Source organism: Oncorhynchus masou, unplaced genomic scaffold (assembly GCF_036934945.1).
Source record: "Oncorhynchus masou masou isolate Uvic2021 unplaced genomic scaffold, UVic_Omas_1.1 unplaced_scaffold_1601, whole genome shotgun sequence".
In the NCBI taxonomy this organism is placed as follows: Eukaryota; Metazoa; Chordata; class Actinopteri; order Salmoniformes; family Salmonidae; genus Oncorhynchus; species Oncorhynchus masou.
Genome location: NW_027006096.1, coordinates 26423 through 51590, shown reverse-complemented (window position 1 = coordinate 51590; position 25168 = coordinate 26423). Strand labels below are relative to the sequence as shown.

The 25168-nt window shown below is 41.8% G+C and overlaps 1 pseudogene; it reads left to right on the top strand.

The window, feature by feature from the left end:
• Positions 1-10787: 10787 nt before the first annotated feature.
• LOC135531489 (NACHT, LRR and PYD domains-containing protein 3-like) overlaps positions 10788-25168 on the top strand; it is a 40798-nt pseudogene continuing 26417 nt past the window's right edge.

Sequence of the window (25168 nt, the reverse complement as noted above, 5' to 3'; positions counted from 1 at the left end):
TGTGTGTGTGTGTGTGTGTGTGTGTGTGTGTGTGTGTGTGTGTGTGTGTGTGTGTGTGTGTGTGTGTGTGTGTGTGTGTGTGTGTGTGTGTGTGTGTGTGTGTGTGTGTGTGTGTGTGTGTGTGTACACTCCCTGGATGAGGAGTGGTAATCTCTATCCTGATTTTCTAGTCACTTTTACCTTGACCTACATGTACATATTACCTCAACTACCTGGTACCCTGCACATTGACTCAGTACTGGTACTCCTTATAGTCTCATTATTACCTCAACTACCTGGTACCCTGCACATTGACTCAGTACTGGTACTCCTTATAGTCTCATTATTACCTCAACTACCTGGTACCCTGCACATTGACTCAGTACTGGTTCTCCTTATTACCTCAACTACCTGGTACCCTGCACATTGACTCAGTACTGGTTCTCATTATTACCTCAACTACCTGGTACCCTGCACATTGACTCAGTACTGGTTCTCCTTATAGTCTCATTATTACCTCAACTACCTGGTACCCTGCACATTGACTCAGTACTGGTAGTCCTTATAGTCTCATTATTACCTCAACTACCTGGTACCCTGCACATTGACTCAGTACTGGTACTCCTTATAGTCTCATTATTACCTCAACTACCTGGTACCCTGCACATTGACTCAGTACTGGTTCTCCTTATAGTCTCATTATTACCTCAACTGCCTGGTACCCTGCACATTGACTCAGTACTGGTTCTCATTATTACCTCAACTACCTGGTGCCCTGCACATTGACTCAGTACTGGTAGTCCTTATAGCCTCAATATTACCTCAACTACCTGGTACCCTGCACATTGACTCAGTACTCAGTACTGGTACTCCTTATAGTCTCATTATTACCTCAACTACCTGGTACCCTGCACATTGACTCAGTACTGGTACTCCTTATAGTCTCATTATTACCACAACTACCTGGTACCCCGCACATTGACTCAGTACTGGTACTCCTTATAGTGTCTTTATTACCTCAACTACCTGGTACCCTGCACATTGACTCAGTACTGGTACTCCTTATAGTGTCATTATTACCTCAACTACCTGGTACCCTGCACATTGACTCAGTACTGGTACTCCTTATAGTCTCATTATTACCTCAACTACCTGGTACCCTGCACATTGACTCAGTACTGGTTCTCCTTATAGTCTCATTATTACCTCAACTACCTGGTACCCTGCACATTGACTCAGTACTCAGTACTGATACTCCTTATAGTCTCATTATTACCTCAACTACCTGGTACCCTGCACATTGACTCAGTACTGGTTCTCATTATTACCTCAACTACCTGGTACCCTGCACATTGACTCAGTACTGGTTCTCATTATTACCTCAACTACCTGGTACCGTGCACATTGACTCAGTACTGGTTCTCCTTATAGTCTCATTATTACCACAACTACCTGGTACCCTGCACATTGACTCAGTACTGGTACTCCTTATAGTCTCATTATTACCTCAACTACCTGGTACCCTGCACATTGACGAGGTACTGGTACTCCTTATAGTGTCTTTATTACCTCAACTACCTGGTACCCTGCACATTGACTCAGTACTGGTACTCCTTATAGTCTCATTATTACCTCAACTGCCTGGTACCCTGCACATTGACTCAGTACTGGTTCTCATTATTACCTCAACTACCTGGTACCCTGCACATTGACTCAGTACTGGTACTCCTTATAGTGTCATTATTACCTCAACTACCTGGTACCCTGCACATTGACTCAGTACTGGTACTCCTTATAGTCTCATTATTACCTCAACTACCTGGTACCCTGCACATTGACTCAGTACTGGTACTCCTTATAGTCTCATTATTACCACAACTACCTGGTACCCTGCACATTGACTCAGTACTGGTTCTCCTTATAGTCTCATTATTACCTCAACTACCTGGTACCCTGCACATTGACTTAGTACTGGTACTCCTTATAGTCTCATTATTACCACAACTACCTGGTACCCTGCACATTGACTCAGTACTGGTACTCCTTATAGTCTCATTATTACCTCAACTACCTGGTACCCTGCACATTGACTTAGTACTGGTACTACTTATAGTCTCATTATTACCTCAACTACCTGGTACCCTGCACATTGACTCAGTACTGGTACTCCTTATAGTCTCATTATTACCACAACTACCTGGTACCCCGCACATTGACTCAGTACTGGTACTCCTTATAGTGTCTTTATTACCTCAACTACCTGGTACCCTGCACATTGACTCAGTACTGGTTCTCATTATTACCTCAACTACCTGGTACCCCTGCACATTGACTCAGTACTGGTTCTCCTTATAGTCTCATTATTACCACAACTACCTGGTACCCTGCACATTGACTCAGTACTGGTACTCTTATAGTGTCTTTATTACCTCAACTACCTGGTACCCTGCACATTGACTCAGTACTGGTACTCCTTATAGTCTCATTATTACCTCAACTATCTGGTACCCTGCACATTGACTCAGTACTGGTACTCCTTATAGTCTCATTATTACCTCAACTACCTGGTACCCTGCACATTGACTCAGTACTGGTTCTCATTATTACCTCAACTACCTGGTACCCTGCACATTGACTCAGTACTGGTTCTCATTATTACCTCAACTACCTGGTACCGTGCACATTGACTCAGTACTGGTTCTCCTTATAGTCTCATTATTACCACAACTACCTGGTACCCTGCACATTGACTCAGTACTGGTACTCCTTATAGTCTCATTATTACCTCAACTACCTGGTACCCTGCACATTGACGAGGTACTGGTACTCCTTATAGTGTCTTTATTACCTCAACTACCTGGTACCCTGCACATTGACTCAGTACTGGTACTCCTTATAGTCTCATTATTACCTCAACTGCCTGGTACCCTGCACATTGACTCAGTACTGGTTCTCATTATTACCTCAACTACCTGGTACCCTGCACATTGACTCAGTACTGGTACTCCTTATAGTGTCATTATTACCTCAACTACCTGGTACCCTGCACATTGACTCAGTACTGGTACTCCTTATAGTCTCATTATTACCTCAACTACCTGGTACCCTGCACATTGACTCAGTACTGGTACTCCTTATAGTCTCATTATTACCACAACTACCTGGTACCCTGCACATTGACTCAGTACTGGTTCTCCTTATAGTCTCATTATTACCTCAACTACCTGGTACCCTGCACATTGACTTAGTACTGGTACTCCTTATAGTCTCATTATTACCACAACTACCTGGTACCCTGCACATTGACTCAGTACTGGTACTCCTTATAGTCTCATTATTACCTCAACTACCTGGTACCCTGCACATTGACTTAGTACTGGTACTCCTTATAGTCTCATTATTACCTCAACTACCTGGTACCCTGCACATTGACTCAGTACTGGTACTCCTTATAGTCTCATTATTACCACAACTACCTGGTACCCCGCACATTGACTCAGTACTGGTACTCCTTATAGTGTCTTTATTACCTCAACTACCTGGTACCCTGCACATTGACTCAGTACTGGTTCTCATTATTACCTCAACTACCTGGTACCCCTGCACATTGACTCAGTACTGGTTCTCCTTATAGTCTCATTATTACCACAACTACCTGGTACCCTGCACATTGACTCAGTACTGGTACTCCTTATAGTGTCTTTATTACCTCAACTACCTGGTACCCTGCACATTGACTCAGCACTGGTACTCCTTATAGTCTCATTATTACCTCAACTATCTGGTACCCTGCACATTGACTCAGTACTGGTACTCCTTATAGTCTCATTATTACCTCAACTACCTGGTACCCTGCACATTGACTCAGTACTGGTTCTCATTATTACCTCAACTACCTGGTACCCTGCACATTGACTCAGTACTGGTTCTCATTATTACCTCAACTACCTGGTACCGTGCACATTGACTCAGTACTGGTTCTCCTTATAGTCTCATTATTACCACAACTACCTGGTACCCTGCACATTGACTCAGTACTGGTACTCCTTATAGTCTCATTATTACCTCAACTACCTGGTACCCTGCACATTGACGAGGTACTGGTACTCCTTATAGTGTCTTTATTACCTCAACTACCTGGTACCCTGCACATTGACTCAGTACTGGTACTCCTTATAGTCTCATTATTACCTCAACTGCCTGGTACCCTGCACATTGACTCAGTACTGGTTCTCATTATTACCTCAACTACCTGGTACCCTGCACATTGACTCAGTACTGGTACTCCTTATAGTGTCATTATTACCTCAACTACCTGGTACCCTGCACATTGACTCAGTACTGGTACTCCTTATAGTCTCATTATTACCTCAACTACCTGGTACCCTGCACATTGACTCAGTACTGGTACTCCTTATAGTCTCATTATTACCACAACTACCTGGTACCCTGCACATTGACTCAGTACTGGTTCTCCTTATAGTCTCATTATTACCTCAACTACCTGGTACCCTGCACATTGACTTAGTACTGGTACTCCTTATAGTCTCATTATTACCACAACTACCTGGTACCCTGCACATTGACTCAGTACTGGTACTCCTTATAGTCTCATTATTACCTCAACTACCTGGTACCCTGCACATTGACTTAGTACTGGTACTCCTTATAGTCTCATTATTACCTCAACTACCTGGTACCCTGCACATTGACTCAGTACTGGTACTCCTTATAGTCTCATTATTACCACAACTACCTGGTACCCCGCACATTGACTCAGTACTGGTACTCCTTATAGTGTCTTTATTACCTCAACTACCTGGTACCCTGCACATTGACTCAGTACTGGTTCTCATTATTACCTCAACTACCTGGTACCCCTGCACATTGACTCAGTACTGGTTCTCCTTATAGTCTCATTATTACCACAACTACCTGGTACCCTGCACATTGACTCAGTACTGGTACTCCTTATAGTGTCTTTATTACCTCAACTACCTGGTACCCTGCACATTGACTCAGCACTGGTACTCCTTATAGTCTCATTATTACCTCAACTATCTGGTACCCTGCACATTGACTCAGTACTGGTACTCCTTATAGTCTCATTATTGCCTCAACTACCTGGTACCCTGCACATTGACTCAGTACTGGTACTCCTTATAGTCTCATTATTACCTCAACTACCTGGTACCCTGCACATTGACTCAGTACTGGTACTCCTTATAGTCTCATTATTACCTCAACTACCTGGTACCCTGCACATTGACTCAGTACTGGTTCTCCGTATAGTCTCATTATTACCTCAACTACCTGGTACCCTGCACATTGACTCAGTACTGGTACTCCTTATAGTCTCATTATTACCTCAACTACCTGGTACCCTGCACATTGACTCAGTACTGGTTAACCTTATAGTGTCATTATTACCTCAACTACCTGGTACCCTGCACATTGACTCAGTACTGGTACTCCTTATAGTCTCATTATTGCCTCAACTACCTGGTACCCTGCACATTGACTCAGTACTGGTACTCCTTATAGTCTCATTATTACCTCAACTACCTGGTACCCTGCACATTGACTCAGTACTGGTACTCCTTATAGTCTCATTATTGCCTCAACTACCTGGTACCCTGCACATTGACTCAGTACTGGTTCTCATTATTACCTCAACTACCTGGTACCCTGCACATTGACTCAGTACTGGTACTCCTTATAGTCTCATTATTACCTCAACTACCTGGTACCCTGCACATTGACTCAGTACTGGTACTCCTTATAGTCTCATTATTACCTCAACTACCTGGAACCCTGCACATTGACTCAGTACTGGTACTCCTTATAGTGTCTTTATTACCTCAACTACCTGGTACCCTGCACATTGACTCAGTACTGGTACTCCTTATAGTGTCATTATTACCTCAACTACCTGGTACCCTGCACATTGACTCAGTACTGGTACTCCTTATAGTCTCATTATTACCTCAACTACCTGGTACCCTGCACATTGACTCAGTACTGGTTCTCCTTATAGCCTCATTATTCCGGTCGGTAACATTTGAGAGTGAGGCAAATATATAGCATTTTGCGGAAAAAAACATGATTATTTGTCTCTCTGAAATGAAGACATCAAGTGATTTAAAAAAAATACATATCTGTACATATCAATCCCATAACATGATTAGATAGTGAAAAAACACACCAATCTCTTTCAGAAATGCTTTAAACAATAAAAGCTAATTTACTAACATTACTGAAAAGTGATATATAGTGTTTTGGAACAAAACTCTTCTTATGTTTCCCCATCTGAGCTCAGAGTAGATGAGAGATGTAATGTTTGTCTCTGTTGTGTTGAAGTCCAATCCAGCAGGAGAGACCAGCCTCCCCTGTTCCCAGCTGTGTGTCCATGAAGAGTGACTGGTCTATGCTTCTACCTATACAGTTTAGAAAGGGAGACTTTTCTACTGAACAAAGGTAAGAAGAACTCATGGGTCCTGGTCAGTGAGTTAAACAACACTGTCTCTAGTCATTTCTCCTCTCCCACTTTCCCATTTATTTTTGTTGTTTTCATAATCCATAGGCTAATAATTTTGTCCATTTTCATAGTCCTAAAACAATATTAAACAGACACAATGTTTCCTCCGTGTGTGTGTGTGTGTGTGTGTGTGTGTGTGTGTGTGTGTGTGTGTGTGTGTGTGTGTGTGTGTGTGTACACTCCCTGGATGAGGAGTGGTAATCTCTATCCTGATTTTCTAGTCACTTTTACCTTTACCTACATGTACATATTACCTCAACTACCTGGTACCCTGCACATTGACTCAGTACTGGTTCTCCTTATAGTCTCATTATTACCTCAACTACCTGGTACCCTGCACATTGACTCAGTACTGGTTCTCCTTATAGTCTCATTATTACCTCAACTACCTGGTACCCTGCACATTGACTCAGTACTGGTACTCCTTATAGTCTCATTATTACCTCAACTACCTGGTACCCTGCACATTGACTCAGTACTGGTTCTCCTTATAGTCTCATTATTACCTCAACTACCTGGTACCCTGCACATTGACTCAGTACTGGTTCTCCTTATAGTCTCATTATTACCTCAACTACCTGGTACCCTGCACATTGACTCAGTACTGGTACTCCTTATAGTCTCATTATTGCCTCAACTACCTGGTACCCTGCACATTGACTCAGTACTGGTTCTCCTTATAGTCTCATTATTACCTCAACTACCTGGTACCCTGCACATTGACTCAGTACTGGTACTCCTTATAGTCTCATTATTACCTCAACTACCTGGTACCCTGCACATTGACTCAGTACTGGTACTCCTTATAGTCTCATCATCACCTCAACTACCTGGTACCCTGCACATTGACTCAGTACTGGTTCTCCTTATAGTCTCATTATTACCTCAACTACCTGGTACCCTGCACATTGACTCAGTACTGGTTCTCCTTATAGTCTCATCATTACCTCAACTACCTGGTACCCTGCACATTGACTCAGTACTGGTACTCCTTATAGTCTCATTATTGCCTCAACTACCTGGTACCCTGCACATTGACTCAGTACTGGTTCTCCTTATAGTCTCATTATTACCTCAACTACCCGGTACCCTGCACATTGACTCAGTACTGGTACTCCTTATAGTCTCATTATTACCTCAACTACCTGGTACCCTGCACATTGACTCAGTACTGGTTCTCCTTATAGTCTCATTATTACCTCAACTGCCTGGTACCCTGCACATTGACTCAGTACTGGTTCTCATTATTACCTCAACTACCTGGTACCCTGCACATTGACTCAGTACTGGTACTCCTTATAGTCTCATTATTACCTCAACTACCTGGTACCCTGCACATTGACTCAGTACTGGTTCTCCTTATAGTCTCATTATTACCTCAACTACCTGGTACCCTGCACATTGACTCAGTACTGGTACTCCTTATAGTCTCATTATTACCTCAACTACCTGGTACCCTGCACATTGACTCAGTACTGGTACTCCTTATAGTCTCATTATTACCTCAACTACCTGGTACCCTGCATATTGACTCAGTACTGGTACTCCTTATAGTCTCATTATTACCTCAACTACCTGGTACCCTGCACATTGACTCAGTACTGGTACTCCTTATAGTCTCATTATTACCTCAACTACCTGGTACCCTGCACATTGACTCAGTACTGGTTCTCCTTATAGTCTCATTATTACCTCAACTACCTGGTACCCTGCACATTGACTCAGTACTGGTACTCCTTATAGTCTCATTATTACCTCAACTACCTGGTACCCTGCACATTGACTCAGTACTGGTTAACCTTATAGTGTCATTATTACCTCAACTACCTGGTACCCTGCACATTGACTCAGTACTGGTACTCCTTATAGTCTCATTATTGCCTCAACTACCTGGTACCCTGCACATTGACTCAGTACTGGTACTCCTTATAGTCTCATTATTACCTCAACTACCTGGTACCCTGCACATTGACTCAGTACTGGTACTCCTTATAGTCTCATTATTGCCTCAACTACCGGGTACCCTGCACATTGACTCAGTACTGGTTCTCATTATTACCTCAACTACCTGGTACCCTGCACATTGACTCAGTACTGGTACTCCTTATAGTCTCATTATTACCTCAACTACCTGGTACCCTGCACATTGACTCAGTACTGGTACTCCTTATAGTCTCATTATTACCTCAACTACCTGGAACCCTGCACATTGACTCAGTACTGGTACTCCTTATAGTCTCATTATTACCTCAACTACCTGGTCCCCTGCACATTGACTCAGTACTGGTACTCCTTATAGTCTCATTATTACCTCAACTACCTGGTACCCTGCACATTGACTCAGTACTGGTACTCCTTATAGTCTCATTATTACCCCAACTACCTGGTACCCTGCACATTGACTCAGTACTGGTTCTCCTTATAGTCTCATTATTACCTCAACTACCTGGTACCCTGCACATTGACTCAGTACTGGTTCTCCTTATAGACTCATTATTACCTCAACTACCTGGTACCCTGCACATTGACTCAGTACTGGTTCTCCTTATAGTCTCATTATTACCTCAACTACCTGGTACCCTGCACATTGACTCAGTACTGGTTCTCCTTATAGTCTCATTATTACCTCAACTACCTGGTACCCTGCACATTGACTCAGTACTGGTACTCTTATAGTCTCATTATTACCTCAACTACCTGGTACCCTGCACATTGACTCAGTACTCAGTACTGGTACTCCTTATAGTCTCATTATTACCTCAACTACCTGGTACCCTGCACATTGACTCAGTACTGGTTCTCCTTATAGTCTCATTATTACCTCAACTACCTGGTACCCTGCACATTGACTCAGTACTGGTACTCCTTATAGCCTCATTATTCCGGTCGGTAATATTTGAGAGTGAGGCAAATATATAGCACTTTGCAGAAAAAAAACATGATTATTTGTCTCTCTGAAATGAAGACATCAAGTGATTTTAAACAAATACATATCTGTACATATCAATCCCATACCATGATTAGATAGTGAAAAAACACACCAATCTCTTCCAGAAATGCTTTAAACAATAAAAGCTAATTTACTAACATTTCTGAAAAGTGATATATAGTGTTTTGGAATGAAACTCTTCTTATGTTTCCCCATCTGAGCTCAGAGTAGATGAGAGATGTAATGTTTGTCTCTGTTGTGTTGAAGACCAATCCAGCAGGAGAGACCAGCCTCCCCTGTTCCCAGCTGTGTGTCCATGAAGAGTGACGGGTCTATGGAACCCCTATAAAGTTTAGAGAGGGAGACTTTTCTACTGAACAAAGGTAAGAAGAACTCATGGGTCCTGGTCAGTGAGTTAAACAACACTGTCTCTAGTCATTTCTCCTCTCCCATTTTCCCATTTATTGTTGTTATTTTCATAATCCATAGGCTAATAATTTTGTCCATTTTCATAGTCCTAAAACAATATTAAACAAACACAATGTTCCCTCCCTGTGTGTGAGTATGTGTGTGTGTGTGTGTGTGTGTGTGTGTGTGTGTGTGTGTGTGTGTGTGCTCCCTGGATGAGGAGATGTAATCTCATGTTTTGTCCACAGAAACCAACAGGAGAGATCAGAGTCAGAGATTCTCAGTGGTCAGTCTTCCCAGAGTCATCAAACAGACCTGGCCTCCATATTCAGTGTATGTTGTCCTGTTATGTACATTTGTTTTTGTTTACCTCAAGTAAAGTTGATCTGTCAATCATTCATTAATGTTTTAAAAGAAAGCATTTCTTCTCTTGCTTAACTTATTTACTTTATTTATTTCAGTTGCTTGAAGAGAAAATGATGACATTTATGAAGAACGAGCTGAAGATGTTCAAGAGGATTCTTAGTCCAGAACTCCCAGAAGGCTTTGAGAGTCAGAAGCAGGATAAGGAAGTGGTGGATGCTGAAGATGAGAAGCAGGAGAGCAGTGCCAGAGAGGGGGCTCTGAAGATCACACTGCACATCCTGAGGAAAATGAACCAGAAGGAGCTTGCTGACACACTGGAGAAATGTAAGATCTGTCTGCCTCATGTTGAATGATGTTTTATAACATTTAAAAGCTGTAGCTAAAGTACAGCTAAAGTAGCTGTGTAACTCAATGATATTGTAGCAGCCTTAACACAACACCTAGTGACCTCATCAAGTAGCAGCAGGGATGTGTTGTGGTGATTAATTTAGAGAGAGAGACAACATTAATAATACCATCAATAATACCAATAATAATATAATCAGTCACACCAGTCTGTAATGCATTATGAAAACATTTACACATTTATACAGTCAGTTAAGAGAATAAATTATTATAATGTACAACTTTATAACAGTCCTACAATACTGTAGGCATTAAAACAGATTAATATTAATATCCTCTGTGTTATTTCTTAGATTCAGATGAGTTTGCTGTGATTTGCCAACGTGAACTCAAATCTAATCTAAAGAAGAAGTTTCAATGTGTATTTGAGGGGATCGCTAAACAAGGAAACCCAACACTTCTCAATAAGATCTACACAGAGCTCTACATCACAGAGGGTGGAACAGGAGAGGTCAATAATGAACATGAGCTGAGACAGATTGAGACAACAACCAGGAAACAAGCAAGACCAGAGACTGCAATCAAATGTAATGACATCTTCAAGCCCTTAACTGGACAAGACAAACCTATCAGAACTGTGCTGACAAAGGGAGTCGCTGGCATTGGAAAAACAGTCTCTGTGCAGAAGTTCATTCTGGACTGGGCTGAAGGAAAAGCTAATCAGGATGTCCAATTTGTATTTTCATTCCCTTTTCGGGAGCTGAATTTGATGAAAGAGGACAAACACACTTTCATTGAACTTCTCAATCACTTCTCAATGGAAACCAAACAATCAAGAATCTCTAACTACAACAACTACAAAGTTCTGTTCATCTTTGATGGTCTGGATGAGTGCCGACTGCCCCTAGACTTCCAGAAGAATAAGATCTGTTGGGACGTCACACAGTCAACCTCAGTGGATGTTCTGCTGACAAATCTCATCAAGGGAAATCTGCTTCCCTCTGCTCTCCTCTGGATAACTACCCGACCTGCAGCAGCCAATAAGATCCCTTCAGGGTGTGTTGACCAGGTGACAGAGGTACGAGGGTTCAATGACCCACAGAAGGAGGAGTACTTCAGGAAGAGATTCAGTGATGAGGACCTGGCCAGCAGAATCATCTCACACATAAAGACATCAAGGAGCCTCCACATCATGTGCCACATTCCAGTCTTCTGTTGGATTTCTGCAACAGTCCTTGAACACATGCTGAAACATAAGAGAGAAGAGATGCCCAAGACTCTGACTGAGATGTACACACACCTTGTGGTGTTTCATACCAAACAGAAGAATGAAAAGTATCTTGGGAAAGAAGAGACAGATCCACACTGGAATAAAGAGAGCATTCTGTCACTGGGAAAACTGGCTTTTCAACAGCTTGTGAATGGCAATCTGATTTTCTATGAAGAAGACCTGAAAGAGTCTGGCATTGATGTCAATGAAGCCTCAGTGTACTCAGGATTGTGCACACAGCTCTTTAAAGAGGAATGTGGGCTGTACCAGGACAAGGTGTACTGCTTTGTTCATCTGAGCATTCAGGAGTTTCTGGCTGCTGTATATGTGTTCCTCTCATTCATCAACAACAATGAGAATGTAATGAACAAACTGAAAACAATGTCCAGGAACTTTCTGTGAGGATCAAACAAAGTCTAAAGTTGCTTTCTACAGGAGTGCTGTGGATAAAGCCTTACAAAGTGAGACGGGAAACCTGGACCTTTTCCTCCGCTTCCTACTGGGACTCTCACTGGAGTCCAATCAGAAGCACTTACGAGGTCTACTGACGAAGACAAGAAGCAGCTCACAGAGCCATGAAGAAACAGTCAACTACATCAAGGAGAAGATCAGGGAGAATCCCTCTCCAGAGAGGAGCATCAATCTGTTCCACTGTCTGAATGAACTGAATGACCATTCTCTAGTGGAGGAGATCCAAAGCTACCTGAGATCAGGAAGTCTCTCAAAACCCAACCTGTCACCTGCACAGTGGTCAGCTCTGGTCTTTGTGTTGCTGACTTCAGAAAAGGAGCTGGATGTGTTTGACCTGAAGAAATACTCCAGATCAGAGGATGGTCTTCTGAGGCTGCTGCCAGTGGTCAAAGCCTCCAGAGCTGTTCTGTGAGTAAATAAAATTGCATTTAAGAACTCATCATCAGGAAGAAATATTCAGTTTAGAGAAAAATATGGATTATAATATGTGTATAATACTATATTGAAAAAGATATTGAATAAATGCATTGATTTTCACATTAGTATAAGTATGACCATACAAATCTAGGAAACGGTAGATGAATATATATGTTGTTTGAGAGAATAAACCAAATGCATCTGCCATTGTCCTTCTACACTACTGGTGTTAAATTATCAGTGTGTTTGTGAAGTCATGATGATCTCTTTGTCAGGCTGTCAGGCTGTCTAGTCACAGAGGAAGGCTGTGCTTCTCTGGTCTCAGCTCTGAGGTCAAACCCCTCAAACCTGAGAGAGCTGGACCTGAGTAACAATGACCTGAAGGATTCAGGAGTGAAGCTGCTCTCTGATGTACTGGATAATCCCCACTGTAAACTGGAGACTCTGAGGTCAGTATTCCTGTAGTTGTTGTAACTGTTCACCAGATCCACCTGTGTTTACCAGACACACATGTATTTCTGTTTAACTTGTTGTCCCACTACAAAATGTGGTTGTGTTTTGGATGATGTTTTGGATGATGTTTTATAGTTATTAATAGTAAATCCTGGTAGAAACTGAATGGTGAATAATGTCCTGTCATTTTGGAGTCACTTCACTTGTATTGTCAGTAAGAATAGAAGATGTTTCTGAACACTTCTACATTCATGTAGATGCTACTATGATGATGAATAATCAGGAATGAATCGAGAATAATGATGAATGAGAAAGTTACAGAGGTACAAAGATCAGACCCCATCTGTTATTGGTAATGGTAAGAGGTTAGCATGTTTTGTTGTAGCCTCTGTTATTGGTAATGGTGAGAGGTTAGCATGTTTTGTTGTAGTCTCTGTTATTGGTAATGGTGAGAGGTTAGCATGTTTTGTTGTATCCTCTGTTATTGGTAATGGTGAGAGGTTAGCATGTTTTGTTGTATCCTCTGTTATTGGTAATGGTGAGAGGTTAGCATGTGTTGTTGTAGCCTCTGTTATTGGTAATGGTGAGAGGTTAGCATGTTTTGTTGTTGCCTCTGTTATTGGTAATGGTGAGAGGTTAGCATGTTTTGTTGTATACTATGCTATTGGTAATGGTGAGAGGTTAGTATGTTTTGTTGTAGTCTCTGTTATTGGTAATGGTGAGAGGTTAGCATGTTTTGTTGTAGCCTCTGTTATTGGTAATGGTGAGAGGTTAGCATGTGTTGTTGTATCCTCTGTTATTGGTAATGGTGAGAGGTTAGCATGTGTTGTTGTAGCCTGTGTTATAGGTAATGGTGAGAGGTTAGCATGTTGTTGTAGCCTCTGTTATTGGTAATGATGAGAGGTTAGCATGTTTTGTTGTTGCCTCTGTTATTGGTAATGGTGAGAGGTTAGCATGTTTTGTTGTATACTATGCTATTGGTAATGGTGAGAGGTTAGTATGTTTTGTTGTAGTCTCTGTTATTGGTAATGGTGAGAGGTTAGCATGTTTTGTTGTAGCCTCTGTTATTGGTAATGGTGAGAGGTTAGCATGTGTTGTTGTATCCTCTGTTATTGGTAATGGTGAGAGGTTAGCATGTTTTGTTGTAGCCTCTGTTATTGGTAATGGTGAGAGGTTAGCATGTTTTGTTGTAGCCTCTGTTATTGGTAATGGTGAGAGGTTAGCATGTTGTTGTAGCCTCTGTTATTGGTAATGATGAGAGGTTAGCATGTTTTGTTGTTGCCTCTGTTATTGGTAATGGTGAGAGGTTAGCATGTTTTGTTGTATACTATGCTATTGGTAATGGTGAGAGGTTAGTATGTTTTGTTGTAGTCTCTGTTATTGGTAATGGTGAGAGGTTAGCATGTTTTGTTGTAGCCTCTGTTATTGGTAATGGTGAGAGGTTAGCATGTTTTGTTGTAGCCTCTGTTATTGGTAATGGTGAGAGGTTAGCATGTTTTGTTGTAGCCTCTGTCATTGGTAATGGTGAGAGGTTAGCATGTTTGTTGTAGCCTCTGTTATTGGTAATGGTGAGAGGTTAGCATGTGTTGTTGTAGCCTCTGTTATAGGTAATGGTGAGAGGTTACTATCTTTTGTTGTAGTCTCTGTTATTGGTAATGGTGAGAGGTCAGCATGTTGTTGTAGCCTCTGTTATTGGTAATGGTGAGAGGTTAGCATGTTTTGTTGTAGCCTCTGTTATTGGTAATGGTGAGAGGTCAACATGTGTTGTTGTAGCTTCTGTTATTGGTAATGGTGAGAGGTTAGCATGTTTTGTTGTAGCCTCTGTTATTGGTAATGGTGAGAGGTTAGCATGTTTTGTTGTAGCCTCTGTTATTGGTAATGGTGAGAGGTTAGCATGTTTTGTTGTAGCCTCTGTTATTGGTAATGGTGAGAGGTTAGCATGTTTTGTTGTAGCCTCTGTTATTGGTAATGGTGAGAGGTTAGCATGTGTTGTTGTAGCCTCTGTTATTGGTAATGGTGAGAGGTTAGCATGTTTTGTTGTAGTCTCTGTTATTGGTAATGGTGAGAGGTCAGCATGTTGTTGTAGCCTCTGTTATTGGTAATGGTGAGAGGTTAGCATGTTTTGTTGTAGCCCCTGTTATTGGTAATGGTGAGAGGTCAGCATGTTTTGTTGTAGCTTCTGTTATTGGTAATGGTGAGAGGTTAGCATGTTTTGTTGTAGCCTCTGTTATTGGTAATGGTGAGAGGTTAGCATGTTTTGTTGTAGCCTCTGTTATTGGTAATGGTGAGAGGTTAGCATGTTTTGTTGTAGCCTCTGTTATTGGTAATGGTGAGAGGTTAGCATGTTTTGTTGTAGCCTCTGTTATTGGTAATGGTGTGAGGTCAGCATGTTGTTGTAGCCTCTGTTATTGGTAATGGTGAGAGGTTAGCATGTTTTGTTGTAGCCTCTGTTATTGGTAATGGTGAGAGGTTAGCATGTTTTGTTGTAGCCTCTGTTATTGGTAATGGTGAGAGGTCAGCATGTTTTGTTGTAGCCTCTGTTATTGGTAATGGTGAGAGGTTAGCATGTTTTGTTGTAGCCTCTGTTATTGGTCATGTAGGCATTGCTTTCAAGGAATATGGGACCAGATACTAAACTGTTTACTACTTTAATACACTTTGAGTGAATTGGTCAGATTACTTATGACTTCTTCAAATGGGGGGACTAGATACATAAACTGCTTTGTTTCTAAATGGTGAAATATGTATTAAAATATCCTCAAATTAAAGGTGAGGTCATATGAAACATTTGATCTTAAATCCAAAATGTTGGAGTTTCGAACCACATTTAAAATGTTATCTTCACCTTCTAAATAGATATGGTGTGGACTGTTTACTCAATAAAAGATACAGATGGCCGCCTCGCTTCGCGTTCCTAGGAAACTATGCAGTTTTTTGTTTTTTTTACGTGTTATTTCTTACATTAGTACCTCAGGTCATCATAGGTTTCATTACATACAGTCGAGAAGAACTACTGAATATAAGATCAGCGTCAACTCACCATCAGTACGACCAAGAATATGACTTTTGCGAAGCAGATCCTGTGTTCTGCCTTTCAAACAGGACAACGGAATGGATCCCAGCCGGCGACCCAAAAAAACGACTTCGTAAAAGAGGGAAACAAGGCGGTCTTCTGGTCAGACTACGGAGACGGGCACATCGTGCCCCACTTCCTAGCATTCTTCTCGCCAATGTCCAGTCTCTTGACAACAAGGTTGATGAAATCCGAGCAAGGGTAGCATTCCAGAGGGACATCAGAGACTGTAACGTTCTTTGCTTCACGGAAACATGGCTCACTGGAGAGACGCTTTCGGAAGCGGTGCAGCCAGCGGGTTTCTCCACGCATCGCGCCGACAGAAACAAACACCTTTCTGGTAAGAAGAGGGGCGGGGGCGTATGCCTTATGGCTAACGAGACGTGGTGTGATCACAGAAACATACAGGAACTCAAATCCTTCTGTTCACCTGATTTAGAATTCCTCACAATCAAATGTAGACCGCATTATCTACCAAGCGAATTCTCTTCGATTATAATCACAGCCGTATATATTCCACCCAAGCAGACACATCGATGGCTCTGAACGAACTTTATTTGACTCTTTGCAAACTGGAATCCATACATCCTGAGGCTGCATTCATTGTTGCTGGGGATTTTAACAAGGCTAATCTGAAAACAAGACTCCCTAAAATGTATCAGCATATCGATTGCGCCACCAGGGCTGGCAAAACTTTGGATCACTGTTATTCTAACTTCCGCGACGCATATAATGCCCTGCCCCGCCCCCCTTTCGGAAAAGCTGACCACGACTCCATTTTGCTGATCCCTGCCTACAGACAGAAACTGAAACAAGAAGCTCCCACGCTGAGGTCTGTCCAACGCTGGTCCGACCAAGCTGATTCCACACCCCAAAACTGCTTCCATCACATGGACTGGGACATGTTTCGTATTGCGTCAGGCAACAGCATTGACGAATACGCTGATTCGGTGTGCGAGTTCATTAGAACGTGCGTTGAAGATGTCGTTCCCATAGCAACGATTAAAACATTCCCTAACCAGAAACCGTGGATTGATGGCAGCATTCGCGTGAAACTGAAAGCGCGAACCACTGCTTTTAATCAGAGCAAGGTGACTGGTAACATGACTGAATACAAACAGTGCAGCTATTCCCTCCGCAAGGCTATCAAACAAGCTAAGCGTCAGTATAGAGACAAAGTAGAATCTCAATTCAACGGCTCAGACACAAGAGGTATGTGGCAGGGTCTACAGTCAATCACGGACTACAAGAAGAAATCCAGCTCAGTCACGGACCAGGATGTCTTGCTCCCAGGCAGACTAAATAACTTTTTTGCCCGCTTTGAGGACAATACAGTGCCACTGACACGGCCTGCAACGGAAACATGCGGTCTCTCCTTCACTGCAGCCGAGGTGAGTAAAACATTTAAACGTGTTAACCCTCGCAAGGCTGCAGGCCCAGACGGCATCCCCAGCCTCGCCCTCAGAGCATGCGCAGACCAGCTGGCTGGTGTGTTTACGGACATATTCAATCAATCCCTATACCAGTCTGCTGTTCCCACATGCTTCAAGAGGGCCACCATTGTTCCTGTTCCCAAGAAGCTAAGGTAACTGAGCTAAACAACTACCGCCCCGTAGCACTCACTTCCTTCATCATGAAGTGCTTTGAGAGACTAGTCAAGGACCATATCACCTCCACCCTACCTGACACCCTAGACCCACTCCAATTTGCTTACCGCCCAAATAGGTCCACAGACGATGCAATCTCAACCACACTGCACACTGCCCTAACCCATCTGGACAAGAGGAATACCTATGTGAGACTGCTGTTCATCGACTACAGCTCGGCATTTAACACCATAGTACCCTCCAAGCTCGTCATCAAGCTCGAGACCCTGGGTCTCGACCCCGCCCTGTGCAGCTGGGTACTGGACTTCCTGACGGGCCGCCCCCAGGTGGTGAGGGTAGGCAACAACATCTCCACCCCGCTGATCCTCAACACTGGGGCCCCACAAGGGTGCGTTCTGAGCCTTCTCCTGTACTCCCTGTTCACGCACGACTGCGCGGCCACGCACGCCTCCAACTCAATCATCAAGTTTGCGGACGAGACAACAGTGGTAGGCTTGATTACCAACAACAACGAGACGGTCTACAGGGAGGAGGTGAGGGCCCTCGGAGTGTGGTGTCAGGACAATAACCTCACACTCAACGTCAACAAAACTAAGAGATGATTGTGGACTTCAGGAAACAGCAGAGGGAACACCCCCTATCCACATCGATGGAACAGTAGTGGAGAGGGTAGTAAGTTTTAAGTTCCTCGGCATACACATCACAGACAAACTGAATTGGTCCACTCACACAGACAGCATCGTGAAGAAGGCGCAGCAGCTCCTCTTCAACCTCAGGAGGCTGAAGAAATTTGGCTTGTCACCAAAAGCACTCACAAACTTCTACAGATGCACAATCGAGAGCATCCTGGCGGGCTGTATCACCGCCTGGTACGGCAATTGCTCCGCCCACAACCGTAAGGCTCTCCAGAGGGTAGTGAGGTCTGCACAACGTATCACCGGGGGCAAACTACCTGCCCTCCAGGACACCTACACCACCCGATGTTACAGGAAGGCCATAAAGATCATCAAGTACAACACCCACCCGAGCCACTGCCTGTTCACCCCGCTATCATCCAGAAGGCGAGGTCAGTACAGGTGCATCAAAGCTGGGACCGAGAGACTGAAAAACAGCTTTTATCTCAAGGCCATCAGACTGTTAAACAGCAACCACTAACATTGAGTGGCTGCTGCCAACACACTGACTCAACTCCAGCCACTTAAATAATGGGAATTGATGGGAAAGGATGTAAAATATATCACTAGCGACTTTAAACAATGCTACCTTAAATAATGTTTACATACCCTACATTATTCATCTCATATGTATACGTATATACTGTACTCTATCATCTACTGCATCATTTTGTAATACATGTATCACTAGCCACTTTAACTATGCCACTTTGTTTACATACTCATCTCATATGCGGCAGGGTAGCCTAGTGGTTAGAGCGTTGCCTGGTTAAATAAAGGTAAAAAAAAAAAAATATATATATATATATATATACTCTGTACTTGATACCATCTGCTGTATCTTGCCTATGCTGCTCTGCACCATCACTCATTCATATCTTTATGTACATATTCTTTATCCCCTTACACTGTGTATAAGAAATTAGTTTTGGAATTGTTAGTTAGAATACTTGTTGGTTATTACTGCATTGTCGGAACTGGAAGCACAAGCATTTCGCTACACTCGCATTAACATCTGCTAACCATGTGTATGTGACAAATACATTTGATTTGATTTTGATTTGATAAAATCTAAATCTGATACCTCACTGTCTAAATAGATATGGTGTGGACTGTATACTCAATACAATCTAAATCTGATACCTCACTGTCTAAATAGATATGGTGTGGACTGTATACTCAATACAATCTAAATCTGATACCTCACTGTCTAAATAGATATGGTGAGGACTGTATACTCAATACAATCTAAATCTGATACCTCACTGTCTAAATAGATATGGTGTGGACTGTTCACTCAATAAAATCTCAATCTGATACCTCACTGTCTAAATAGATATGGTGTGGACTGTTCACTCAATAAAATCTCAATCTGATTCCTCACTGTCTGTCTTTTGACTGATACTGCTTTTAACCTCCTATGGCTGCTGTTCCTGTACAGGAACCAAATCTGCGGAAATTCCAGAGCGCCACATATTGGTACTCGATAAAACTCAAACTTTCATTAAAACTCACATGCAGGGACCTATTGGTACTTGATAAAACTCAAACTTTCATTAAAACTCACATGCAGTGTACTCAATTCAAGCCACACTCGTTGTGAATATAGCCAACATGTCAGATTTTTAAAATGCTTTTTCGGCGAAAGCATGAGAAGCTATTATCTGATAGCATGCAGCTCCCCCAGAAACACACAAAGGGGACGTAAACAAAGAAATTAGCGTAGCCGGCACTACCCAAAACGCAGAAATAAAACATTCATTACCTTTGACGAGCTTCTTTGTTGGCACTCCTATATGTCCCATAAACATCACAATTGGTTCTTTTTTTTTCGATTAAATCGGTCCATATATACCCAAAATGTCCATTTATGAACACCGTGAAATCCATGGAAAAAGTCACGTTTCCCAACGCAACATAATTTTTTAAAATTCATAAAGTTTCCTATAAACTTTGACAAAACACTTCAACCTACTTCTGTAATCCAAGTTTAGGTATTAGTAAACGTTAATAAACGATCAAATTGATCACGGAGCGATCTGTATTCAATAGCTAGAAGTTTTCAAAACGAAGTCCATTTTGTCAACGACATTTTTTCTGGGTGCTCACCTGAAGAAAGGACGTTCTATTCAGTGATCTAACCAAGGATAAAGGGACCTGGAAAACACAACACTGGCGACATCGTGTGGAAGCTGTAGGAATTGTCATTTATGGCAAGCCATAGACAATACAGAGACTGGAGGATGGATTTTTTCTTAGTCGATTTTGTGATCAGGTTTTCTTGCGATTTTCACCACGGAACTCGTTCTGTTATAGTCACAGACACCATTGAACCAGTTTTAGAAACTTCAGAGTGTTTTCTATGCACACATACTAATCATATGCATATACTATATTCCTGGCATGAGTAGCAGGATGTTGAAATGTTGCGCGATTTTTAACAAAAAGTTTTGAAAATTCGCTGCAGCCATATGAGGTTTTAAACTGGTCTGGTCAGTCTACCGAAATATTTGTACTATACATGTTTCTATCTACAACCAATACTTTGATCATTTGTCATTTTTTACGAGACACTATTTTACGAATAGATATGGAAGGTTTCAGGACACTGATATATCTGAATATGTTGAAAAAATATACTGCCACTATTTTCACCACCAAAGAATATCAGTGTGATTTTAATATGATTTGACTCTTTGCAGGCTGTCAGGCTGTGGAGTCACAGAGGAAGGCTGTGCTTCTCTGGTCTCAGCTCTGAAGTCAAACCCCTCACACCTGAGAGAGCTGGACCTGAGTAACAATGACCTGAAGGATTCAGGAGTGAAGCTGCTCTTTGATGGACTGGGGAATCCCCACTGTAAACTGGAGACTCTGAGGTCAGTATTCCTGTAGTTGGTCAACAAGTGATAACTGTTCACCAGATCCACATGTGTTTACCAGACACACATAGTCCACACCATATGTGTTTGGACAGTGAAGCTTACAGTTTTAAATGTGGTGCTCTGCTCCAGCATTTTGAATTTGAGGTTGAATGTTTCATATTAGGAGACAGTACAGAATGTCACCTTGAATTTAAAGGTATTTTCATACAAATATATTTTACAGTTTGTAAATTAAAACTCTTTATGTATCTAGTTCTCCCATTTGAAAAAGTCATAATATTTTGGATAAATTATTTTAGTCAAAAGTTTAGTATTTGGTCCCATATTCCAAGCCTGCAGTGATTCCATCAAGCTTGTGATTCTACTAACTTGGTGAATGTTTTTGCAGTTTGTCCCGGTTGTATTTTGGATGTTTTTCCTGGTAGAAACTGAATGGTGAATAATGTCCTGTCATTTTGGAGTCACTTCACTTGTATTGTCAGTAAGAATAGAAGATGTTTCTGAACACTTCTACATTCATGTGGATGCTACTATGATGATGAATAATCAGGAATGAATCGAGAATAATGATGGATGAGAAAGTTACAGAGGTACAAAGATCAGACCCCCTCTGTTATTGGTAATGGTGAGAGGTTAGTATGTTTTGTTGTAACCTCTGTTATTGGTAATGGTGAGAGGTTAGCATATTTTGTTGTATCCTCTGTTATTGGTAATGGTGAGAGGTTAGCATGTTTTGTTGTAGTCTCTGTTATTGGTAATGGTGAGAGGTTAGCATGTGTTGTTGTAGCCTCTGTTATTGGAAATGGTGAGAGGTTAGTATGTTTTGTTGTAGCCTATGTTATTGGTAATGGTGAGAGGTTAGCATGTGTTGTTGTAGCCTCTGTTATTGGTAATGGTGAGAGGTTAGCATGTTTTGTTGTAGCCTCTGTTATTGGTAATGGTGAGAGGTTAGCATGTTTTGTTGTAGCCTCTGTTATTGGTAATGGTGAGAGGTTAGTATGTTTTGGTAATTGTTAGCATATTTTGTTGTATCCTCTGTTATTGGTAATGGTGAGAGGTTAGCATGTTTTGTTGTAGTCTCTGTTATTGGTAATGGTGAGAGGTTAGCATGTGTTGTTGTAGCCTCTGTTATTGGAAATGGTGAGAGGTTAGTATGTTTTGTTGTAGCCTATGTTATTGGTAATGGTGAGAGGTTAGCATGTGTTGTTGTAGCCTCTGTTATTGGTAATGGTGAGAGGTTAGCATGTTTTGTTGTAGCCTCTGTTATTGGTAATGGTGAGAGGTTAGCATGTTTTGTTGTAGCCTCTGTTATTGGTAATGGTGAGAGGTTAGCATGTTTGTTGTAGCCTCTGTTATTGGTAATGGTGAGAGGTTAGCATGTGTTGTTGTAGCCTCTGTTATTGGTAATGGTGAGAGGTTAGCATGTTTTGTTGTAGCCTCTGTTATTGGTAATGGTGAGAGGTTAGCATGCCTCTGTAATTGGTAATTGTGAGAGGTCAGCATGTTTTGTTGTAGCTTCTGTTATTGGTAATGGTGAGAGGTTAGCATGTTTTGTTGTATGGTAATGGTGAGAGGTTTGTTTGTTGTAGCCTCTGTTATTGGTAATGGTGAGAGGTTAGCATGTGTTGTTGTAGCCTCTGTTATTGGTAATGGTGAGAGGTTAGATGTTTTGTTGTAGCCATGTTATTGGTAATGGTGAGAGGTTAGCATGTGTTGTTGTAGCCTCTGTTATTGGTAATGGTGAGAGGTTAGCATGTTTTGTTGTAGCCTCTGTTATTGGTAATGGTGAGAGGTTAGCATGTTTTGTTGTAGCCTCTGTTATTGGTAATGGTGAGAGGTTAGCATGTTTGTTGTAGCCTCTGTTATTGGTAATGGTGAGAGGTTAGCATGTGTTGTTGTAGCCTCTGTTATTGGTAATGGTGAGAGGTTAGCATGTTTTGTTGTAGCCCCTGTTATTGGTAATGGTGAGAGGTTAGCATGTTTTGTTGTAGCCTCTGTAATTGGTAATTGTGAGAGGTCAGCATGTTTTGTTGTAGCTTCTGTTATTGGTAATGGTGAGAGGTTAGCATGTTTTGTTGTAGCCTCTGTTATTGGTAATGGTGAGAGGTTAGCATGTTTGTTGTAGCCTCTGTTATTGGTAATGGTGAGAGGTTAGCATGTGTTGTTGTAGCCTCTGTTATTGGTAATGGTGAGAGGTTAGCATGTTTTGTTGTAGCCCCTGTTATTGGTAATGGTGAGAGGTTAGCATGCCTCTTTTGGTAATTGTGAGAGGTAGCATGTTTTGTTGTAGCTTCTGTTATTGGTAATGGTGAGAGGTTAGCATGTTTTGTTGTAGCCTCTGTTATTGGTAATGGTGAGAGGTTAGCATGTTTTGTTGTAGCCTCTGTTATTGGTAATGGTGAGAGGTTAGCATGTTTTGTTGTAGCCTCTGTTATTGGTAATGGTGAGAGGTTAGCATGTTTTGTTGTAGCCTCTGTTATTGGTAATGGTGTGAGGTCAGCATGTTGTTGTAGCCTCTGTGGTAATTGGTTAATGTTTTGTGTAGCCTCTGTTATTGGTAATTAGGTTAGCATGTTTTGTTGTAGCCTCTGTTATTGGTAATGGTGAGAGGTTAGCATGTTTTGTTGTAGCCTCTGTTATTGGTAATGGTGAGAGGTTAGCATGTTTGTTGTAGCCTCTGTTATTGGTAATGGTGAGAGGTTAGCATGTGTTGTTGTAGCCTCTGTTATTGGTAATGGTGAGAGGTTAGCATGTTTTGTTGTAGCCTCTGTTATTGGTCATGTAGGCATTGCTTTCAAGGAATATGGGACCAGATACTAAACTGTTTACTACTTTAATACACTTTGAGTGAATTGGTCAGATTACTTATGACTTCTTCAAATGGGGGAACTAGATACATAAAGTGCTTTGTTTCTAAATGGTGAAATATGTATTAAAATATCCTCAAATTAAAGGTGAGGTCATATGAAACATTTGATCTTAAATCCAAAATGTTGGAGTTTCGAACCACATTTAAAATGTTATCTTCACCTTCTAAATAGATATGGTGTGGACTGTTTACTCAATAAAAGATACAGATGGCCGCCTCGCTTCACGTTCCTAGGAAACTATGCAGTTTTTTGTTTTTTTACGTGTTATTTCTTACATTAGTACCTCAGGTCATCATAGGTTTCATTACATACAGTCGAGAAGAACTACTGAATATAAGATCAGCGTCAACTCACCATCAGTACGACCAAGAATATGACTTTTGCGAAGCAGATCCTGTGTTCTGCCTTTCAAACAGGACAACGGAATGGATCCCAGCCGGCGACCCAAAAAAACGACTTCGTAAAAGAGGGAAACAAGGCGGTCTTCTGGTCAGACTACGGAGACGGGCACATCGTGCCCCACTTCCTAGCATTCTTCTCGCCAATGTCCAGTCTCTTGACAACAAGGTTGATGAAATCCGAGCAAGGGTAGCATTCCAGAGGGACATCAGAGACTGTAACGTTCTTTGCTTCACGGAAACATGGCTCACTGGAGAGACGCTTTCGGAAGCGGTGCAGCCAGCGGGTTTCTCCACGCATCGCGCCGACAGAAACAAACACCTTTCTGGTAAGAAGAGGGGCGGGGGCGTATGCCTTATGGCTAACGAGACGTGGTGTGATCACAGAAACATACAGGAACTCAAATCCTTCTGTTCACCTGATTTAGAATTCCTCACAATCAAATGTAGACCGCATTATCTACCAAGAGAATTCTCTTTGATTATAA